The sequence below is a fragment of the Melanerpes formicivorus genome, unplaced genomic scaffold (genome assembly GCF_026170545.1).
Source record: "Melanerpes formicivorus ecotype bairdi unplaced genomic scaffold, bMelFor1.0.p_v2 SCAF_25, whole genome shotgun sequence".
Taxonomy (NCBI): Eukaryota; Metazoa; Chordata; class Aves; order Piciformes; family Picidae; genus Melanerpes; species Melanerpes formicivorus.
In genome coordinates, this window is record NW_027142377.1 from 9547429 (window position 1) to 9569258 (window position 21830).

Below are 21830 nucleotides of genomic sequence, written 5' to 3' on the forward strand. Positions count from 1 at the left end.
CATGATTTGGGAAATTTATTGGGGAAAAGGGAATAAAAAGGTAGTTCATAGAAGCCAGATGGGGAGGCCAAGAATCTGGCAATTACCCTTTTCCCACATTTCTTCTAAAACTCAGAATATATCTGAATCTCTCTGACATTTGAAAAGAAGTCTGGCTATTTGTACCCACAGCTTGTTTTCTTTTTGCTTGCTTTTGCACAGGGTCTTATGGGAAACAGAGACTAGTGCCAAAGTAACGCACGGAAGCAAGCTGTACTGATAATCTCAGAATGGCGCCCTTGTCTCATGACATATTCAGCCCAATTTCATATGCACAAGCAATTCAGAGGGCAAGACTCACTGGTGTGCTCTGGCGATTCTGGCAACATAAGGCAGCCATAAACCCTGTTCAGCTGTCCAGCACAACTGGATTTTCAGTTGCTTTGCATCACCAGAGTGAAGAAAAGCTGCCAGACCATCCCAATGGGCCTTTCAGTTTAAGAAAGATGTTGAGTTGCTTGAACATGTCCAGAGAAGGGCAACAAGGCTGGTGAGGGGTTTGGAGCACAAGCCCTATGAGGAGAGGCTGAGGGAGCTGGGGTTGCTCAGCCTGGAGAAGAGGAGGCTCAGGGGAGACCTTATTACTCTCTACAACAACCTGAAGGGAGGTTGTAGCCAGGTGGGGGTTGGTCTCTTCTCCCAGGCAACCAGCACCAGAACAAGAGGACACAGTCTCAAGCTTCACCAGGGGAGGTTTAGGCTGGATGTTAGGAAGAAGTTCTTCACAGAAAGAGTGACTGGCCATTGGAATGTGCTGCCTGGGGAGGTGGTGGAGTCACCATCACTGGAAGTGTTTAAAAAGAGACTGGTTAGTGCCATGGTTTAGTTGATTAGATGGCGGTGGGTGATAGGTTGGACTTGATGATCTCAAAGGTCTTTCCCAAGCTGGTTAATTCTGTAATGAATCTGGCTCTAGTAGTTTTTAGGAACTTGGCATCAGTTTGTGAACTTATCAGCATTTTTCTAAATCACACCTCCAAATCTTTTGAGAATCACTTATCACTGTAAAACAATATGTCTGTGGAAGAGATTTGTCATAGGACACAGGACAGCATCCGTTTTCAGAAGCCACAGAAATTTTGATCTCATGGTAATTTCACTGTGCTAAAGCACCTAGACTTAAGAAAAGTTATTATTCAAAGTGCTGATGTATTTTGGACTATGTAAGTATGACAAACTTAAGCAGTAACTACTAAATAGACAGATTTTTTCTTATGTCTGAAAGGACTAGCAAAATTCAGGGCATTTCACTACCGGTGAATCTCTAATGACTGGGTAGTAAAAATGCCTGCCTTACTGACTGTCAGTGGATATCAAATTTGCTTGCTTCTGACTCAGTAATTACCCACCAAAAATGTAGATCAAGTGGTCATCACCCAAATTAGTACCTGCCAAAGATTACTTTTGGAAAGGCTGTCAGCTAAGAAACAGGAAATGAGTTGCAAAATATTATTAAAACTTGAAAATAACAGCTTTAAGGTATGAACCACCATTCAAACACACAATGGAGTGAGGGTAGGAAACAGAGCCTGTGAAGGGAACTGAGCACAGAGAGGGGTTGATGGCTGGGGACTTGACTTGCAAACAACAGGGGAGCAATGCAAGCTGCCATGTCCTTGCCCCATTTTGCTTCCTCCTGTTGCACCCAGCACATTAATCTTCTCTGAAGCCCTACTGTATTCCTGATGAACTTCACTCACATGACATTCATAAAAAGAGCCATTTCACAGAGCTCAGCCTGGGAGGGGGACAAAGAGCCACAAACTAAAGAGCAGGTCCTCCCTTGGAAAAAACTACAGTCCACTAAATTTATAATACTGCTGCATATTGACAAAACTGAAGCCAGGCCATTAAAAATATGTGAGATGAACAAAGCAGTGGTTGGCCATTGTTTTCCATGTTCCAGCAACATTCAAATATGAAAGGGAGGTGATGATGATAATAATAATCATGGTATGATGTGCATTTCAGTGCCAAATACTTTGCAATTAACTGCAGGCAGCACCATGGGTATGTCAGCTGTCTCTTGTGAAAGGAAGTGACCAACTGTTTCATAGTTTCATTCAGGGTTGGAAGGGACCACAAGGATCATCTAGTTCCAACCCCCCTGCCATGGGCAGGGACACCCCACACTAGATCAGGCTGGACAGAGCCTCATCCAGCCTGCTCTTAAACACCCCCAGGGTCGGGGCCTCGACCACCTCCCTGGACAACCCATTCCAGGGTTTCACCACTCTCATGGTGAAGAACCTCCTCCTCACATCTAGCCTGAATCTCCCCACCTCCAGCTTCATTCCATAACTGGCTTGAATCAAACTTAAGTAACAGTTCTGGAAGTAGGATTACTGTTTTAGCTCCTGGAACCTCGAAGCAAATCATCAGTCATACTGAAAGGGGCCTCATGGTATACATTCACTTACCCTTCCTGGGCAGCAGTTGTGTTTTTAAATCCATGGGTTACATTATTTTTAAACAAAAAAAAAAAAGTCTCCCTTTACCAACCTACCTACAGTGATTTTTTTTTCTTTCCTGCTTTGGTTTGGTCTGTTATTTTTTTTTTTCCCCTGAGGGATATGGATAAGGCTGAATCAAATCTGCCAGTACCTGCATCTCTATTTCCAGGGACTAATCAAGTGTGTTTCTCTGCACTAGCACTGCCCTGTTTGTAGCCTTAACAGACCTGTGAATACTGTATTAGAACATCAATGCTGGATATCACTGGCCATCTGAGGTCAGAGTTATGCATTTGTTCCTGCACCCTGTGGGAGGGCTCTCAGCAGAACACTTGGAAATAGCAAGGCTTTGAAAATAAATCTTATGTTAAAGAAAGACAGCTAGAGACAGAAACAAAAGGCTAGAAACAAATTTTTGATTGCTAGCTAGCTAAAAGGCTCACCATGAAGTGCTTTAGCAGTCAGTATTAGGACTGGTGTTGTTTAATATATTCATTAGTGCTTGAGGAAAAAGAGGGGAAAGTGACAAAATTTGCACAGGCCGCAAAAATATTTAGGTTACCTATGATTACAAAAGATTAGAAAAACTAGACAGATGCACAGCATGATGACAGATGAAATTCACTGTTCATAAATGCAAGGTAGTGCATATTTGAATAAATAATTTTCAAAACTCATGCACAAAGCTAGGTTGTAAATTAACTAACCACTCAGGGAAAGGAGAGGGAGGTGAAAGCATGCCATTTGGACAACTGAGTGAAAAAGCACAATAATTGGAAGCACCAGTCAAAAAAAGTAACTGTGTTGTTGGACTGTATAAAGGATAGAATGGAAATTAATACTAGCTCTCTGAATAACTGGTTGGTGCATCCTATTTGATATGCTGTACCAAGCAAGCAACATCCAACTCATCTGAAAAAAACATAAAGCTGAAATACAAATGGGCAACAAAAATGATTAGTAGCAGAAGAAAAGACTGTGAAGATTAGAACTGCTTAGTTTATTGAGAGAAATAAAAAGGGGACAACAGAGAGTTAATGAAAGTTAGAGAGAAGATCAATTGTCTGTTCCTAGTTTCCTCTTCTCCTAACGCAACACCCCTGAAAAACAACACATTTAAAAGCCAATAAGGAAAATATTATTTTACACAGCTCATAATTAACCTATGGAACTGATTGCCACAAGATATCCTTCTGGGTAAGGACTTAATATGATATAAAATAGCTTAATTTAGACTCTTATGTGAATAATGAGGACATCCTAGCTAGGATTAAGATAAATATCTTAGAAAGGCTGAAAACCCTAATGCTTTGTGACAGAAATGAACCGTAGGCTGATGGAGGTTGAAGAGAAATCCTCTTTGGGCAATAAAGAATGTCTTTGTCTTCCCATGAGAAATTTGGTACCGAGAATTCCCAAAAGCTGGATTTGGGGCTAGATAGGCTGACAGTCCAGTCTCACTAGGGACATCTAGAGCAAAATCCCTTTGCACTGACCTGAAATTGGCATCTCCGTTGCCATCACTTTGGCCAGGATTTGAGACTGATTATGGCAATAGTGCTGTCTACTGTGGTGGCAAGGGGAGGAGAATCTGGGATACAAGACTGAGAACTCAGTGACTTAGAGCAAATTAATCCCAAGGGTATTCAGAGTAGGGAAAACAGTATTTTCTACTTTATGCCATCAAACCTGTCAAAATTTTCTTATTTGCTTACCATGCTTATTTTGGTTAGTAGACGATAATATCACATTAACACAAAAGTACAAATAAAGCTTTAGAATCAGCTAAGGTGCCAGAATTCTGCCAGTTTTCAATGCATCTATTGCAATCTCTATGAGCAAAAAACCAGGAACAAAGTTTCATAATGATAAAAGAGAAAAGCTGTTGCTTCCTAAATCCCTCTGAATGGGAATTGGATCTCTATGCTACACTTGCTAAAGCTGCTCTGGAACTTCATAGAAGCTTTCTGTTAAAAATCATGTTGTTTAAAATATGGCCCACCCAAGTACCAACAGATTTTTCTGCTTTAAAGCTACTAGTTAAGGAAATGTCTGTGGTACAGAACTAAAGCTGATTTGATGATTAATATGTAAACAGAATTTGACTGGCTCTTCCTTTGTGCTTATCGCCAAGATACAATCTGGCACAACAGTTTTGTTTGATAGACAGCCCTGGCCTATGCTTGTCAACTAGCCAATATAAAATAACATTCTTACTGTATAATCTCGAATTAGGCTGTAAAATATTTCAATTGTGTGACACACACGATGAGAAGATTTTAGAGTTCTCACATGTTTACATAATTAGCACTGCATATTTGTTAAATTAAGGTATCGCTATCACCTTTATTACCATATCTCTCCTCCTCCACGGCAGTGTCTGTTTCTTGTGTAGCCTCACATGTGTTAACTTTTCAAAGGCATCACAGAAAAAGGAGCCTGCGTCTCTGTGAGGATTCTCCTACTTCTGTACAATTCTAATAAAAGGTATCAGAATACCCACCCTTTCTCACACTCCTTCAAAAAAATAGCTGCTGAGGTGCAACTCAAGTAAGGAAAAGAAAGCACAAGAGGGAAATGGCCTCAAAGACCTGACTTCAGGTGTATTTAATCCTTCTACTACTGGTTTAAAAGTATTAAGTAGCCATAGGCTATCCCTGGGTAGAAAGACAGTTCAGTGACATCTCTTTTGTAAATATGTAGCTGCTCAGCCTCCTCCTAAACTCCACATTGAAGTCTGCTGCTTTTTCAGATTAATTCAGTTTGAATACTGCTGACTGTCTGCCACTACAGTCATATGTCACTGGTAGCAGCTCAGAAAGCCTAACCCCTTCTCTAATGTCATTGAACACAATTCATTTTTAAATGCAGTGTAATAGTTTAGGAATACCAGTAAAACAGTAGGGGGAAAGGCATTTTCAATTTAAAGGGTGCAACACAGCTTATAACACTATTAGATGAGCCAAGCATGTTACCTCAGGAGGGGCACATATGGTACAGGTAAGACGTGCAAAAATACAGTTCTAATAATTGCCAAGTTTATTAATAAGAGTATGGTAGTTTTGAATTAGTGACATATTGTTACCAATAGTGCTAGGGTTTGGGTTGTTTTTTTTTTGTTGTTGTTGTTTGGTTGTTGTCTTTTTAAAGCATCTAAATCCATCCCTGAATAACCATGGCCACAGAACCAGGCTCCAGTGGAGTGGCATTGTAGGACACCAGTCTTGGATTCTGTTCTCCCTGAAGGACTGCATCAGAGGTTCAGCTCAGTGCATGCAGACAGTAGTCGCAAAACAGAAGGTCATGAAGCTTTGGCTGCAGGGCTCTTACTAGGACCTCTTTCTACAAAGACACACTTGGCACCAGATTTACACTTTCAAAATATTTAAGATTTGTTTTCATAAAATGAAATCTGCACATTTTATGACCTCAGCTATGCTCACCTACATGTGTAGCTTTCTCCTGCAGCTTCCTTCATGTCAAGGAGGTAGCAGAATAAATGGCAGAATTAGACCTTGCAAGATAGGCACACTACCCTCACAAAAAAGTCTGATTCATTTCAAAGCAAGCATGGAGCACTAGCAGAAACCTGACCCAAAGAACTTCTAAAATTTTGACTAATCTTTCCCCAAATTTTGGCTTTCTGGCTTTCTGATTTAATTTCAAGTGCAATAATAAACACACTCCTCTGTTTACAGATCCATAAATAGTGCTTGTGTTTTCTGAAACAATGCAGCTCTGGGCTGCCTCTGTGATCGTTTATTTTATATCATCCTTAAGTTGCCATTTATTTACATTTCTGGAAACAGCTACCCCATGAAACAAATGGCCTGTTTTGTTAAGTCATGGTCAAGGATGTTTCCTTCAACTTATCACATCTAGAAATGCCACAGACAGAAATGCTTTCAGGCTATTTGCTAAGAAAGCTAACATAAGCTCCTTATCAGAAAATATTACATTTCCCTGAAAGGTGAACTGTTCTGTCAGTTTTTCAGGCCATGGTAAATTCCTTCCTTGCTATGACAGGTCACTGAACACAAGTTGATGGCACAGTGGTTGTCCAAAATGCAAGCCAAAGCCTTCAGCTACGTATGACTGCAGGTAGTAGCGCTGATGCAGAAAGCTTTTTCCAATCTCAGATATCTGAACCAGAGGTTATATTCCAGGTTGAGGGCTTTTGCTGTTTGCTGGGGGTTGGTTTAGAACTCTTGCCCTCCTTTTCATGTTTCTTCTTAGGATGCATCCACAAGCAGTGGAGACATGGTGCTGAGCTGTGAGCTCTTTTGGTTCACATCCCAGAAGTGGCAGCCAGGGGAATTGGCCCCTTCAAGACTTCATATGTCCTTACCTATTCAAATTAACTATAAGAAAGTCAGAAGAGGAGCTATAGGTCTTTACTTCTGTTTTTTACTGTTTTCTGATTTGTCATCCTACTAAGCCCAAAATAAAAGCAACTACAGCCTGACAATCAGAAAACCAACAGAAAACACTAGAATTCAGACGGTGTAGCACTAACTTCCATGTAGAGTACCATGAGTTATAAAGAGCTGAGCAATAGCACACCACCACCCTACACCCTTCCCTCCCAGGATAACCAGTATACAGGTTTTGTTATACACATCTACATTAAGCTTATGAACTTTCAGGAAGAGTTCTCCATATTGAAGGTGAAAACTCCATTCAGCAAAACACTCTGGTTTTGTGGTGGTTTAAAACCGGCAGCAGAGAAAGCTGCCCTGCACTGACACCCACAGCCACATGACAGCACAGAATGCACAGGCCCAATTGATTTAAGCAAGTTTCCCTTGTGTACAGCAAAGAACTGTTAGAAGCAACGATTAAGATGCAGACAGACTGTGGACATTAATAGACAAGTCCAAAGGAATAATGGATGAACCCCACGTTTTTGGGGTTGGTTGGTTAGTTGTTTTTCAGTTGGCTGGTTAATTGTTTTTTGCTTGTCTCTTTTCAGAGGAACTACTGGCTTGAATATATTTCTTTTCTCTCTTTCTTTTTTTTTTTCGTTCCCTTTTTTTTTCAATGAGTTCAAAACTCATTTCTACTGTTTCCAGGAGAGTATTTTCACTGTGTGCTGATGAGGGGCAGTAATAGATAAAGTTTGAAATAAAAGCTTTACTAGCTGCCATCCTTCAGTTCATTCGTGACTTTTGCTACCTCGCCCTTTCTGCAGTCATTACGCACACACTGTTTGGGATTTACTGCTGCAGAGAATCAGCCAGACTAGGCATCTTTAGATTTCAATCTCTCTGCAATATCACCAGCAGATCTTATGTATTTATTACAATTTATAAAGGACATAAATGGCCTTATGCTCTGGCCTCATCTGAGAAGGAGTGGCCATTAAAACACCTACCATTTTTCCCACTGGCCTCCACAGCAGCAGGCTGAGAAAAGGCAGCCATGTGACAGCAGCTGGTCATGGGTTTGCAGGAGGATACCAAGCTGACAAGTTCCAAAATCACAGATAACTCATAGGATCTCATTTTCTTTGCTGGGGGTCAGGAGTTGTCAGTGGGATCTTGGCTAGGTCACAGACAATAGGAGAGAGGGAATTTTGCAGTTCCGTTAAAAGTTTTATGTTTTTAATCACCCATTCCAACTTCAGGAGAGCAACAAACACTTTCTGTTCCTAGTATAAATGTCCACTGCAAGATGGGAATTCCAGAGGCTAGTGTTTATAGCAGCACTGCTGTTTGTTGTCAAAAATAAGTCTGATGTTTCTGTTCAGGAATAGGAAATAACACTCTGAACAGGCAGGTCACGCCCCAATAGACTTTCTTTGAATTTTTTCCAAAGGCTATTTCCTTTTCCTAGATGTGGGAAATACTTCCTGTCTGTGAATAAGCACAGCCCATACTCTGAGAAAAAAAAATTATTAAAATAAACAAAAAGAAAACAAACAAAAAGGACATTTGTGCTGAAAAAAAAAAAAAAAATGGCACCAGCTATGCTCAGGAAGCATACAGAAAACCAACAGATGAGAGAATAGACAAATCCTAAATAGATTTTGTGTGAGATGATTAAACGTGCTTCCTTTGCTGTATAATAGGCAACACACGAAATCATGAGTCAGAGATGTAACCCTTTCATTTCAGTACTGCTGTTTGTAGTTCACAAATAAGTAGATAATTAAGAACATTTCAGATTTGGTGTTACCCATCTCTTGTTTCAAACACACCTACACCTCTGACTAGTGCAGGTGTTCTCTATGGTTGCAACTTTGCTCAGCTCCACCGAGTAGCAGGAGGCATTTCAGAGTGCCACAAACTCAACACTGTGCCTGATCCATATGGATTTGTAGTCCCTCACCTTCAATTGAGACGTTCCTCACTTGATTCCATGCTGGATCCATCTGTACTCACTACTCCAGGTCTCAGTTTTACTTGTTGTTTACAGCACACCACCATGATCATGATTTCAGAGACAAATCTATTAAAACCAGAAATTTCCACAAGCACTCACAAGAGATACCATACATGGATGTGTATCATGAAAGAGAAAATACCTTTTTATATCTATAAACCCCTGATTATAATAAATGCCTGCTTAATTAATACATCAGGAAATAAATCCATTTGTTCTCCTCTCACTTGCTATCACTCTTGTAGTTAGGATTTAATAATGCAAAAAGTGTTGCTCGGATGCCAAACAGTAAAAAGAATAAAAATACACCAATCAGTGATAGGAAAAGCAGAAATGCCTGGCAGTACCACTGGCACAGAGAACACAGCCAAATTTCTACACTGAAATCCAAGCAGCGTTTCACCCAAACCCCTTCAAAATATACAACAAAATATACGATATGATAAATAAACAGCCTAGAAAATGCAGGAAGAACAGTGAAACAGGTGCCCTGAATAACCATTACTATAATACACACACTAAAAGGGAGGGAAAAATGGGCAGATAGAGACAGGAGGGAAAAAGCTTTCAAGACAGTTAAATTCATGAGGGTTACAGAGCCTCAAATTGAAATTATCTCACTCTGCACTGATAAATAAAGTAGCTCTGGTACCTAAATCATGACACTAACTATACGTTTCGATTTTTTTAAGTAGTGATTAGGTGCATACTCAGGGGAACCTACTAGCCTTCACAGAGATAACAGACTCAACTTAATATCAACTTAAAAAGAGACTTGAATTCTAACCAATCTCATGTAATGAATTGAAATTCTATAGCTTTCAGGGGGTGGGATGGGGGGGGGGAGATAAAAAGCAATGTGGCTCCATTCTCTAACTTGCTGTCAGGAAATATAATTTGTGCTCTTGGTGATTCACCTAGCTCATATGCAGCATGCAAATTTATTTCCCTAATAATCAGACCTGGAGATTGCCCAAGAGGATTAATAGCATCATTCCTTATGACCGCCAGGATATTATGCACCTCTGACATGGAAAAATTGTGTTAGTTCTACAGAGAAAACGCAAGGATATTTGTCCTGCTAGACAATATAATAGGCTGGTGCATCATCAGATTACAATGTCATTTCAAAAACCTTGAATACAAATAATGTACAGTGGGGGAAATGTTGGTACAACCTCCCTTAATTCAGTAGCCTGGAATTCACATGGATATTTTTGCCGGTGGTTTGTGTTTTTTTTTGGTTTGCTTTGCTTTGGTTTTTGGTTTTCGGTGGTGGTTTGTTTTGGTTTTTTTGTCTTCTCTTCCCATTATAGTCAGTAGAAGACTGCAAGAAAAAGGCAAAGGTATTTTATATTAAACCATGTCTTTTTGTTTGTCCTTATATTATTCTTTGAGAGTAGCCTATGTGGCCACTGCAGGAAACAAGAATATAAAACCCACAGCTCCTAGTTTTTCAAAGACCTGAATACACCCACAGCTACAGTGCACCCTATTCCATGTGTGTATACAGAGCAATTTCTTTGCACAATTGCTTAATTTTGATTCGCAAGTCACAGCAACGCATTCTGCAGGCTCTGCTATTCACACTGGAAGAATTTTAGTTTTTAAAATCTTTTTAAATGAGTCGGCCAGGAATTTTCTAAAAAAGGGAAATGTTTCCTGCTGTACTTCAGACCAAAGAATACTGCCTTAGAGACAAGACAAAATTTCATTATTATGCGCATGGGAGCAATAAGATTAGCTCCTATTGCTGCCCCTAAGGTGGAGCAGCAGGAGGAACCAATGGGACGATGCTAATGTGTATGTTAATAGTATTCTCCTAGAAGAAGCTGGGATAATTAAATATGTACCATCTCTTTAAGACAGAAACGCACACATTTTCTTCGGATGGGTGTTTACAAGATTTCCAATTTCAGGTCACAGCCATTTCTGAGATTGCTAAAGAAAGAGATGGGAATAACTTATCTTATTCATGTATGCAAAGAACCTTATAAAGTGTTCAAAACATAACAGTTTTAAGGGGCAAAACATGCATCTTGTCTTGACAGACCTGCTTTATTATGTGTAGTGTTATACACTGACCTAATATATTGAACATTTTTAGCTAACATACCTTGTAGGAACCAGCCTTTAATGTGATGGATTTTATAGTATCTCGTTAGGGTGTGTTTATATAACCTGATACTAAACACATTTTCAGATTCATGTTCCTTATTAAAATTGTGAGCCATATTGATTTTTAGTTGAGCAGCAATAGAGTCATTTTAATATTAAGAAAGGCTGCTCTGAAGTTATTTTCACAGATCACAACTACGGTGACACAAACAGTGCACATATCTCTCAACTTTCTTTATAGCCTCAATTATAAGAATCAGGATGTGTTACCCCGCCTGCTTTTCTATTGGGTGAGCAATTCTTTGCCTCTATTTAGAGCGCCAAAACCCATTTTTATTCATTGAGTGGGGAGGTGTTGCTTTTAAATACACACTCATGACAAGACCCCCAAACAGTATTTATATTTTATTTATAAAGAATCATGTGTTTTTAAAAACAAAATACCTTAATGCATCTGCTTTTAAAGTTTCCACAATAAAGCAAGCAGCTCTAGCGATGTTTACTCTGATATAGCAAACACCAAAACTCTGCATTCCAAGTAGTGTTAAAAAAAAAATAAAAAGAAAGGACTTTCATATCCTAATGTCTCCATTTTGTACACCAGTCTTCAAAGGTAAATCTAATGTCAGCAGTAAATAGAGTGGCTCCAATATTTCTCTGAGGAGTCATAGAGAAATAATGATCTTTGAGGCACTGTAAATAGTTTAAGTTATTGGAAGGGAAGAAATGAAATATGAGAATTTAAAAAAAAAAAAAAAAGATATATTCAATTTCTTTATTGTGAAGTTAGGGCATTTGGAGGTAGCCCAAATTTTAAATGCAAATATTTATAGAGAGAAATTATTGCTTCTGAGACAAGCAAATCATACACTTATTCCTGACCCTCATTGATTTCACGAACAGCTTGTTAATGCAGTGTCGTTAGAGAAACAAAAACCAGACACAGAGTAGGTGTTCATTACATTCACGCAGTTTTAAAATCAACCCCCAAGTCTTCAGCAGGAACAAAGTTTGAAATTAAATGGCAGCATATAGAATCTGCTAGATTTAATACAGCCACTTGTGCGCTTTTCAATTTAACTACACCTGTTACTTTTGCCACAATACTGCAGCAGTAGTTCAGGAGTCTCTAGTAATTGCTATATTTGCCCTAAGAAATTTTAGGTCTGAACTGGTTCTCAGAAAGTAGATTCCCCTTCATTTTGCCCCTGGTGTGCTATTCATTATTAAACATTAAAGTTGTGTCAATTACTTACTTCCATAGTCGATTATTATCCTGGTTATTCTATGAGCTAATCAACTCTTTTCTGTAACATGTGCAGCAGTGACTTTGAATTGATGTACAGAATATAATTTGTGCAAATTCCTTTTGTTTCTTGTTAACCACAGAAATTGGCTAATTACTTTAATCCCTGCAACCCCTCAAAAAGAAAGTATCTTGATTTACCAATTTATTTTTAATCAATATTAGGTTGAGCTTTGAAAGTTGACTGTTAAGCCCAGGAAGACACTGCACTGAGAGACAAAAAAAATAATTTATACACGCCCTTTAAAGCAGGCTGAAAACACCTTCATCTGAAAGACTTTGTTAGCTTTATCAGATCCAAGGCTCTTCTGTTTGAGGTGTAATTATTTTACCATTATTACATGCAAGGCTTTTAACAGAACAGTCGTTCCCTCTGTTTAAGCAGTATGTTTTATAATTTATTACATCTCTTTGGTCATCACCTCACTATACAAACAGTTGGTCACCAGTGACCAATTACATTAAGGTTAAGCAACATAACTTTAAATTAGAAATAAGCTAATGTATCTTCATCAAGGGCCTGCTGTGTTTTCAGTGCTGTTTATGAGATGATACTAAATGTGGATATGGAGCACGCTCACTGGGACCAATTCCTATTGGCCTGAAAATGGGAAAGTCTTGAGCCTGCTTAGGTCCAGAGCTAATTAATGGGATAACATCTGCTTTATGCATTCAGCTGTAGTAGTTTCTATCAAATTCACTATGAAGATGCATGGGAAACTATCAGAGAAATAAGTATCTATGTTGAATCATATTAATCTGTTGTGTGTCTGAAAATGGGAGTTTCAACTCTCCTATTATCATGGGGATGGGCTGGGACAGGGGAGAAGTAAGAGGGTGCAGGGCTTGCTTCTTGGATTAAACTATTTCTGTGTTTGTAGCACAGGAGGTATATTTAGCTCTGTTTGCATGCACATGGTTGCACATACACATGCTCTTACCTGCATATGGACTGCATTTGGGGCGGGGCGGGGGGGAGGTTAAGAAGGAATTCAGCAGCAGAAGGTGAGCACACTCTTAATGCAACAATGCATTTTACACAGGAAAATGGTGAAAGTGGTCTCATTACATTACTTAAAACCACAGCATGAATTGCTAAGAAAAAATACAGTACTATAAAACAGGCTTCAAAAGTGACAAGCTCGCTTACTCCATTTTATCACTTTGTACAGCGCTCAGTGGTATGAGGGGGAAGGCACATATTCTGATTTGAGATTTGCATTAATACAACATGAAGGGACACTGATCAATCCCTGCCAAAACAAACCAAAGCAAACCAACCCCACCCTCCCACCCCCACCCAGGCTTCCAAATCCAGGCACCTCCTCAGCTGAATTTATCACTTTGTCAGAAAATTACTGACCGATTCTAATTACAGTGAGATGCTTAAAGCTGTATCTTGAGTTTTCCTGATGAAGTCCTGCAGGGCATAGTATCAGACTGCTGAGGGGAGACAATTCATTTTCACACATGTATGCTTTTGTCTGTGCCTGTGCCTGCACACATGCAAGATCTATGAAGCACACTTTAAAGTCTGTATTGTAAACATATTTATGCATATATTCATGTAAAGCATCTATATATATAGCTGAAAGCATGTACAAATACGTATGTCTCTGTGCGTGTACCCAGAGAGAGGCAAAAAAGCCAAAACAGAAACAGGTATGTACTAGTCAATGTCTGAGCCTGGAGTGGCAAAAGCAGAACAAATCAGACTGCTTTCTTTCTATTATTATTATTATTATTGCCTAAGCTATGATTTACAGGTTGAATTATTTCAAGCTGATTCATACAAATGAATTGCATATGAACAAAAAATAAAAGAAAAGGAAGGAGTTCCTTACAATAATAAAATTAAATTAATAGTCATTCACCTTTACCTAAGAGGTTATGAGTTCATATGTCAGCTGTGTGGAATTTTTGCCATAATTTGTTTGCCACTGTGTACATGCTATTTATTTGTTTGCTACAAGGTATTGAAATATTCAGGCTATTGGGAATTAAATGCTTATGTGACTAACAATGCTGATCTGTAAATTAACAGCATAAACCATGGAGTTTTCTGCAAGGCTGTCACTCCGTTGTATTTATGGAGATGCTACTGAGACAAGATTCAGGGTCTTTCAAAGAATTTTAACATCTCAGGCTTAGGGGAGGAAAAATATTATTTACTGAGCTTTTTAATGGTATTCTATAGTTGTATAAATTACCAAAATCAGATTGTGATAGCTTTTGTCACATGCAAATGACAACTGCACAATGAACCAGGAAGGTGTTTTGCACATGCAGTGGCCAGAATGACTTTGTTTTGAACTTTTGGGTGGGCATGTGTCTATGGGGAGGAAGTTCAGAGAGTGAAGGAATAGGATTTAGACATGCATAATGCAAAATTCCTAGACAGCCCATTATATCTGAAAGCAGAAAACATATTTGATTTTTAATTTGCTTAAGCACACAAGATGGTCCACCTCATCAGTGTTGCAATATTCTGATTTGCAGGTAGGATTAATGGAAAGCACACAGAACCTTTTCTTTTCTCCTAAAAACATTCCACGAGGCAGCAGAGCTGTAACAAGGGTGAATCCTCAATTCTGTTAGTCTCTCTACCCAATCAGTGTCATTTGAACCCTTATTTTCCTTAAGGGGCTCATTCAGCTGTCCTAGTATGTATACAGTGATAATACAGTCATACACATAATAAAAAAGAGCTTCAGAATTACAGTTAGTTTAGTACTAATGCAGTGCTGTGCCACAGTGATTGGCAGCTGTTGATCCAATTATATAACTGGTTGCTTCCTAAAATTCAGGGATATGAGGCTGATATATAATGCGCTGTAAAGTGTAAAAGAACTGGACAGGATATAAGGCGGGTTGAATTTTTAGTGCTTTGATCAAATTAGAACCAGGTTGATGAAAGGAAATGCCTTGGGTTCTCTGCTTGAAGTTTTGTGTGGAAAAAAAAGGCTCTTGAAATGATCAGTTTTGTTCATGTCACTCAGTAAGTGCACAACAAACTGTGCTGGGGGGAGTCTCTGCAAGGCATCACTCATGATGCCACTCCACGCTGGACACAGAATTTGGCAGATGCTCAGAAATGAAAGCGATCAGCTAAAGGAGGGACGAGCACAAATCACAGGAATACCCCAAATTTGCAGGTTTGTTTTTCAGGTTTTTGCACAGCCTTTACTTTGACTTAAGAAATACAGCTCAAGAAAGACAGAAAAGGGTCATCTGGTGAATTCCCTAGAAATAAATGCAGGATTATCTTTGCTGCTGTTCTTTTAAGCATTTATCCAGCTAACTCACTAACTAGCTTTCATCCACTGTAACCCTCTGCCTGTCCCCTGCTTTTAAAGCAGCTACCATTATTTATGAAGTGCTGTAGATGTGCAGTGAGAAACGCAGAGACTTTTTGCTCTTATTTTTCCTTGAGGACAACTTAAAAGGAAAGAAAAAAGCATGTATGAAAAGGCACCTTGCAGGTAAGGCTGTGGTTCTTCTGTCACTTGGTCTGTCTCTGAAGAATGACTCCATAGTGGTTAGGCCTATCTGAGACACAACCTCTCTGGTACTTTTCTGGTATCAATCTCTCTGTAGTATATGCTACTCAGTGTAGTGATCTTAGTCCCACACTTTCAGTCTTAATGCATTAAAATTTCAGCACTCCTCAAATACATACTGGAAGTCTGTCTTCTCCTCATAATTCTCATCCCCAAACTAGGAATCATGTAATATTTGAAATGAGGCACCTAACCAAGTCCTATACAACTCCATATCTCTGCCAAAAATACAGTATGGTAGTTTAGTAATAAATATACTCAGGCTGGGGGGAAGAGTGAGGTAGAGAAATAAATTCCCAAGCCAGGGTACAGTAAAATCTCTTGTGACACGCACCACAACACAGAACAAGAAGGAACTACTGAAACAGCCACCAACATTGAAACCCAGTGAATTCCTGTTACCCTCAGGATATTACCTGCATGGAAACTCTTTTGTTTTGGCATAATTCCCTCTATGAGGAATGGCTCCAGAAAACAAGGCTTCCAGAAATAGTATTACAGGACAGGGATCACTGAGGAATCGGTGCAGTAACCTTCACCTAGGCCTTCCAATTCAGTTTTGTGTGAATTACATCAAATTGCAGTAGGTATTTGTATTGGATGCAGAGTAGTTGAATAGCTGCCCATTTCTACACCAAAGCAGCTCTTTTGAAGTTGATTGGTATTCCCCAGTAACAGAAACACTGCACAGCATTGAAAATGACAGGACATCACAGTGTAATTTCACTAAAAAAGATGCATAGGGTATCATATGAATAATATTTTTCTGAGTTCCAAGATTGGAGTTGAAGAAATGTCTTTATAATTTGTATGTGAGCTACTTCTCAACTCTAGTGGCAGGCATTCACAAGAGCACACACTAATAAGGTATCATTTGACAACATGGTAGAGGTCTGTCTTTCTATTATCTGTGAAAGATGAATTTTTTTGTGCCAACTTGGTTGCACAGCAGTAGCATTCTGCTCGGCAGCCAGAAAACCAAAGATCTGGCAACATGTCTGGATGTGAACACACTGGACCAGCAGAGATCAAAGTACGCAAAGGGGATGGCACTATACTGGGAAGAAGGCACCACCTCCATCACTGGCCACCGTCTGACAGACCACATCTCTTACCAACTACTTGGAAACAGACATCAACAAATGAACAAAATAATGCTGGCTTTCAGGGTGGAAAAGTAAGTGAAACTGTCCCAGCACAGATGTACAAGTTTGATGGTCCTTCTCCAGGCTCTCACACTGACACGCAACAGCATCATCCGACTGGGTCGTGTTTATTCACACTGCCACAGGAACACATAGCTGCAGATAGAGCAGCAGCAGCAGCGGCACTCAAGACGTTCCAAGAAATGGCGCTAACCTGAGCTTTGATTTGCACTGCACTTCCTGGAAACACACTATCTCACGACAACTTGGTATGTTATAAAAGTATACAGAAACAGGATAAAATTCATATACATTAAATAATAGCTTATTTAAAGTATTTCCCCTAACATTTTCTTTTCTTTTTATTTTAGATCACACTTAATATGATTTGACAACTTCAGTGTTGTGGATGAAATTGAAAGCTGTATTCTTTTTAATGTGTTCCTAACATTCCATTTTTTTTGCAGAGCTGCCAGGGGCTATTCTGCATTCCCACAACTGCTACAAACATAACATATTGTTTTGCAACAAAAATTAGCTATAAAAGTGTGAAAAATGCCAGAGATCCAAACGTGAGAAACAAGAGAAGGGGGTAAGGCTTCCACATGCTTTTAGTGGACATTTTATTTATTTCTCAAGCGGAGTAGACATATTTATAGCTACTGTATTTCAATTATCTCTAATTTCACACATTTTATGCATATTCTAGACATTTTAATTGCAAATGAGAAGGGAACTTATTTTTAAAAATGGAGCAACACAACATTTCAGATCTCAATTTTAATCCTGAGTTTATCTATATCACTCTTTAAAAATTTTAAAACCTCATTTTCACCGAGACTTAAAATTAGGCTCACTTTAAAACACAAACAAAAGCAAAAGACCTCCGTACCAATCAGTTACAGAACCAAAACCTTTTTCATGTATTCTTCAATCTTTTCTTTTTGAATCAAAATTTTTAGGTAAGGGAATTTAGGAAGTCGAAATTACATTATTAATCAGTGACATGTTATTTCAACAAGAGTCAGTAATTTAATAGTATTGTCCATAACTGATGAAAATGAATACATTACACACCCTATTTTCTCTTTCTGTCTGCATGACTTCAATAACCTAGGGCGTGGGTTATTAGCTCAATCCACGCTTAGCCGTCACTCAAGAGGAAATTCTTTCAAGAGGATAAACCACAACTCAGTCTTTGGCTGGATAAAAATTCTCACTATACATTAAAAGCATTAGTGACAAACGTTGCTTTTTTCCAAGTAGTATTCCCAGTAGCTGACTCTTACCAAATGTTAATAAGCATATGGCCTTTGATGCTAAATAAAATATTTGTGACAAATTCATAACCAGTTGAACCTCTGCTGGTTTTAAGCAGGGACAATTCTCTAATGGGCTCCAAATCAAACTAAGGGTCTGGGGATCTGATCCATGATGCTAGGTTTGAGCTGACTGCATATGCTCCACATGAGACACTTGATTCCTGCACCCTATAGCCTGATTACATTGGCCCCAACCAACAATAAGACCCAGGTTCTAATAAATACTGCCTCAAATTTTGCCATCCCAAATCCATCATTTAGATACACTGTTCCCAAACAATAAAACACAGATTGCTCTCTTTAAGCAGAAGTATTGGGTTTGGTGCCATGCTTTGCCCTCAAGCAGTAACTCTCTTCCTGTCTTTTACTACACAAATGCTCATGTTGACTTATACACACTCAATCACATGTTTAAAATCACACATGGTGCCTGTGGAAGTCTCTAAGCTGGGAATCCAGTACTTGACTTCTCACTATCTAATAAAATAGATCTTTAGAAGTTCTAATGATCTACTGAAATCAATTAAATAATTTTTATTACAAGGGGAAATTTACTACCTGAAGGTTTTCTCTGCTTCTTTCTATTTGGTAATTTATTTTAATACATTCAAAAAATGAGCCATAGCACTTTGGCTAAGACATCTGTATTTCAAATCAACATCTTCAGGACAGTAACAGCTCTGTTAATAGTCTTTTCATTTGATTAGCGTAACCTGCTGCTGTGCTGTCTCAATCTTCATCCGTTACTTTTTAACCAATCAATATTTTAGGGTTATAGATTTGGAAGGTAGATGATAATTTTGTAGAAAAGCTATCTAGGTGCTACTGACATGGTATGGTTGCATATTTAATGCTTTTTTGGAGGATTCACAACTCCAGCAGTCTAAGAATCTGCCCAGAATAGGGAGGAAGGAAGGAAAGAAGAGAGGAAGGGAGGAAGGAAAGAAGGGAGGAAGGAAAGAAGGGAGGAAGGGAGGAAGGAAAGAAGGGAGGAAGGGAGAAAGGAAAGAAGGGAGGAAGGGAGGAAGGAAAGAAGGGAGGAAGGGAGGAAGGAAAGAAGGGAGGAAGGGAGGAAGGAAAGAAGGGAGGAAGGGAGGGAGGAAGGGAGGGAGGGAGGAAGGGAGGAAGGGAGGAAGGGAGGAAGGGAGGAAGGGAGGAAGGGAGGAAGGGAGGAAGGGAGGAAGGGAGGAAGGGAGGAAGGGAGGAAGGGAGGAAGGGAGGAAGGGAGGAAGGGAGGAAGGGAGGAAGGGAGGAAGGGAGGAAGGGAGGAAGGGAGGAAGGAAGGAAGGAAGGAAGGAAGGAAGGAAGGAAGGAAGGAAGGAAGGAAGGAAGGAAGGAAGGAAGGAAGGAAGGAAGGAAGGAAGGAAGGAAGGAAGGAAGGAAGGAAGGAAGGGAAAGAAAAAGAAAGCAAGCAAGCAAGAAAGAAAGAAAGAAAGAAAGAGTTAACCCTTACATTTTCAAAGCTATGGGCAGGGATTTGGCCACTTGTCTCCTGTTCATGTAAGAAAAGCAATGTCTTTTCCCTCAGATCATTTCTTCCTCAAAAGGAAATGAAAAGGAACTTTGTACCACAGGCTGAGACCAGCAAAGGCCTGCTGTTGAGGCACGAAGTATACAGAAGTAGAATATTTGTTCACTAAATGAGTGAGCATCTTCACACATATCAAAGTAGTTAGGTGTGACAAATTCAGAAAGAAAAAAATTAGATTTTGTGGGTTTAAAATGTCAGTAAAATATATTTTTTTTAATTTTCTCAGCTAAAATAATCTGTTGCTTATGATATTAATTTTGCTGCAGATAAAATTACTTGTCAAACCTCTGTTTATGGCCTAATTACCTTTTGTAAGGAAAAAATGCAAAGGCAGGAGAAATAAAAGGAATAACAATAACATGCAGTCATTTACCTTCCAGCAATGGGGGGTCTTAATGATGTGTTACCTGTGTGGATTTCACTAGTTCTATGCATGTGTTTCACATCTATGAAACTAGATTTGCTTGGACTGACCTGGGCAGTACTAGGTGCTGCCTGCCCCCATTTCCATGCCTGGGAGCAGGCAGGATGGGCCAGACCACAGTCTGTAACTCATAGAAACTGGAGACAATGTCTTGGGGCGGGCAGAGAGGGGGGTGGGAGGGAACACTGTGAATAAGTCTACCTTCTTCCTGAAATACTGTACACTTCAATACCAGTTTTGGAAACAGTACATCAAATTTCTATTGGTTAAAAGTGGGTGCTAGGCATGCAGCTGCTGCAAGACTTGTAAACAAATGGATGGAGCCTAGCTGCTACAGACATTAGAAAGTAGCACACTTGGGTTTCATTTCAGTCCTCTTCATGCGTATTGCCTGATCCTTCAGCAAGGAGCAAGAATCACAAACACAGCATATTTTTAAAAAGCTTTTGCACCAAATTATTCTGAAAATTGAGATCAATTTGTACAGTATTCATATTAATCATGCTGCAGCCATGTGCCATCTAAACAATAGCTCTACCTGGCAGAGTCTGGGAGCAGCACGACTTCATCTGGCCTCAGACTGAAGTTGTCCTTTGACACATTCTGTGCAGCCTTACCATGAGCTCTGCCTAGTTACATTTTGGAATATATTTGACAAACAAAAAAAAAATTTATATCTGTGTTCATTTCACAAGATGTAAATGTCTCTTTCATGGTAGGAAAAATCCTGCTCCCTGGAAGTGATTTTAATCTAATCTGACATGTGGTATTTGTAAACATATTTTAGTGTCCCAACCTATTTACAGTGTTTACATAAAACCCCCCGAAATCTCCACATTCCTCAAGAAGTTAATCCAGTACAAATATTGACTGGCTGTCAATTGAGCGTTATTGACTTGCTCCAGTACTATGCTTTTATTGCCCTAACTGATGAAACTTGTTTTCTTTGCTAAACTTAATTTCTTCTCAGACCCATTTGGATGAAATACCATTTGTTAAGCTGCACCTCTTCCACTCACTGCTATGGGCCTGCCTCTTCCATTTAGCAGGACTAGTAGGACAAAGTACTTTTCTCTTTGAAACAGAAGCTTGAAGGAATCAAACAACTCAGTCTGCATTCCAGAAAAGGGACCTGGGTCAGCACCAGTCAAATCTCCTGGAAGCATTTGGTCCACAGCATCTCCAGCAAGGTGACTGCCCTCTTTGCAACCACATATAGTTGTACAGAGAATTTTTTTCAGAAAGGCTGGAAGAGTCTCTGGATGATATTTCATGAAAGGCACACATACAAACTCATCATATTCTGAACACCCAGGAAAACATCATTTAGCATTTTTTGAAATCTATCATTTCTAGATACAGTAAAACAGAAAGCAAAAGTACCAGCTTTCGCAACACTCTCATTCTGCAACAAATGATAGCAAGTGTTTTAAACTCTGACAACAAATTTTAGGAAGGACTTGATGTCATTGAGTTGAAAACCCCTGAATGATTTATCAGAAATTATAAAAAATGAACCCCAAAGTGCAGTCAGTGCAAGGAAGGACA

The 21830-nt window shown here is 39.3% G+C and overlaps 1 long non-coding RNA gene across 2 annotated transcripts in view; it reads right to left on the reverse strand.

The window, feature by feature from the left end:
- LOC137448586 (uncharacterized) overlaps nt 1-21830 on the reverse strand; it is a 504441-nt gene that overhangs the window by 137105 nt on the left and 345506 nt on the right. The gene's annotated exons all lie outside the window — the stretch shown is intronic.